At 53.0% G+C, this 2,500-nt stretch overlaps 1 pseudogene; it reads right to left on the minus strand.

The window, feature by feature from the left end:
• Positions 1-2,500, minus strand: part of LOC126877769 (large subunit ribosomal RNA) — an 8,512-nt pseudogene that overhangs the window by 4,156 nt on the left and 1,856 nt on the right.

Genomic DNA, 2,500 nt, shown 5'->3' on the forward strand with positions numbered 1-2,500 from the left:
CCATTCGTTCAACCTCGCTCGGCTGCCGGAGGGTTTTCTCCCGGAGTGTCTTCTTCTCCTCTATGATCACTCTTTGGAAAACCTCCCAGTTGGCGTGCCGAGTATTGTATCTCCTTTCCTGAAGCTGCGGTGGAGTGCTCCCTTCGTTAAAATCGAGACGCGTCTCCAGTATTCTATGATCACTGGAGGTTCCGTCCTCGTGCACTTTCCATTCCCTCACGAGCGGTATTGCTTCCGGAGTCGTCATGGTCAAGTCTATGTTCGATCGCCCTCTAGTCGTTTCGAATGTGAACGCCTGTCCCGGTTTGTTGAGGATGTGGAGGTTATATTGTGCAATGATAGCCTCCAGGGCCTCACCTCTGTCGTCGATGTCCTTACTGCACCACAGCGGAGACTTGGCGTTGGAGTCCAGGCCAATGATGGCCTTCTTTCCTCTTAGCCTGTTCAGTACTTTATCTAATTGTTCGAGGCCGACTTCGATGTTCTCGGTCGGCGGAAAGTACTGGCTGACGAAGTATATCTCCGTCTCTCCGTCGCTTACTTGTACGCAAGCGCAGTGCGTTGTACATAGTCCGGCGATTTCGAGCGGCGTTAGCTCCTTCGATTTAACTCCTATTGCGGCCATTGGTGGGTCGCCCTTCGATCCTCGACAGGCGATCGAAATTCCTGTTCCGAGTCCGGGTATTTTTCCGTCAATGCTGTATGGCTCTTGCATTAGCAAGATTTCGTCGCCATCAGCCTCCATCTGCGTCCTGATTTCGTGGGGGACGGTTTTGGAACGCTGCATATTGTGCTGCAGGATCCTTATACCCCTTCTACCCCCATGTCCTCTTCCATTCTTGTTTGGGGCTTTATTCATAGGTCGTCCGTGCAATACTTATTTCCAGCGCCTTTTTGTACATAGGGCAGTCTACGTTAGAGGCCGCGTGATCGCCTTTTTTCCCTGCCTTCTTGCAGTTAACGCAGCCGGCGTTCTTGTTTTTGTTCGTGCACTCTTTAGTGCCATGTCCGCTTTCTGCGCAGTGTGCGCAGATTTCGTAGCCCAAGCGGCAGTATTTTGCCACGTGCCCGTAGCCTTGGCACTTGTAACAGCGGCTGACGGCTATGTAATCCCGAACCCGGCAAGCATTCCACGAGATGAATATCTTGCCGGTTAATAATTTATCTCTTACCTGGGGGGGTACTTCCAGTACCCAGTTAGTTTCCTGGGAGTCCTTGCGGCCTGTTCTGAAGCAGAATTTAATGGCTGCGACGTCTTCATCTGTTAGCCGCTCCTGGTTCTGCTTCTTGATACAGCCCGTTATTTCCTTCTCCGGCATTTCCCGCGGTACATCGTACAATATTACCCGGGGCAACCTCCTCTGCGGTGTGCTGGTTTTTAGGCCGGCCTCCTTTAGCTTGGCGTTCTCCGTGAACGCTTTTAGGCCTTCGGGGTTCGCTGTTTCCACTACTAGCCCGTTTAGTAGATAGGGACAGAGGGAATCTCGTTAATCCATTCATGCGCGTCACTAATTAGATGACGAGGCATTTGGCTACCTTAAGAGAGTCATAGTTACTCCCGCCGTTTACCCGCGCTTTTTTGAATTTCTTCACGTTGACATTCAGAGCACTGGGCAGAAATCACATTGCGTCAACACCCTTGGGGGCCATCGCAATGCTTTGTTTTAATTAGACAGTCGGATTCCCCTAGTCCGTGCCAGTTCTGAGCTGAGCGTTGAATGGCGGCCGAAGAGAACGACCGCGACGGTAGAACCGCCGCGGAAGCCTCGCAGCAAGGAAGATCCGCGGGAGGCCAAGGCACGGGACCGAGCTCGGATCCGGGGTGCGCGACGATATCCACTCCCGAGAGAGATAGATACGCCGCGTCCCGTTCAGCTCGCCCAGGCCCGGCACGTCAGCCAAACCCGCTTCCCGACCAAGCCCGACACGCCCCGCTCCTCAGAGCCAATCCTTATTCCGAAGTTACGGATCCAATTTGCCGACTTCCCTTACCTACATTAATCTATCGACTAGAGGCTCTTTACCTTGGAGACCTGCTGCGGATATGGGTACGAACCGGCGCGACACCTCCACGTGGCCCTCTCCTGGATTTTCAAGGTCCGAGGGGAAGATCCGGACACCGCCGCAACTGCGGTGCTCTTCGCGTTCCAAACCCTATCTCCCTGCTAGAGGTTTCCAGGGAACTCGAACGCTTATACAGAAAAGAAAACTCTTCCCGGATCTCCCGACGGCGTCTCCAGGTCATTTTGGGTTACCCCGACGAACACTCTTACGAGGGCCCGAATGGTATGCGGTTCCGCTGCCGGGTTCCGGAATAGGAACCGGATTCCCTTTCGCCCAATGGGTGTGTATCTTTCGCTCATATATATATTTGTTTGTTGTTGCGATTTTTGTGTATGATCTTAGGACACCTCATCTGCATAGGATTTCTCTTAGGGCTTAGGATCGACTGACTCGTGTGCAACGGCTGTTCACACGAAACCCTTCTCCACGTCAGTCC

Source organism: Bombus huntii, unplaced genomic scaffold, assembly GCF_024542735.1.
Source record: "Bombus huntii isolate Logan2020A unplaced genomic scaffold, iyBomHunt1.1 ctg00000237.1, whole genome shotgun sequence".
Lineage (NCBI taxonomy): Eukaryota > Metazoa > Arthropoda > Insecta > Hymenoptera > Apidae > Bombus > Bombus huntii.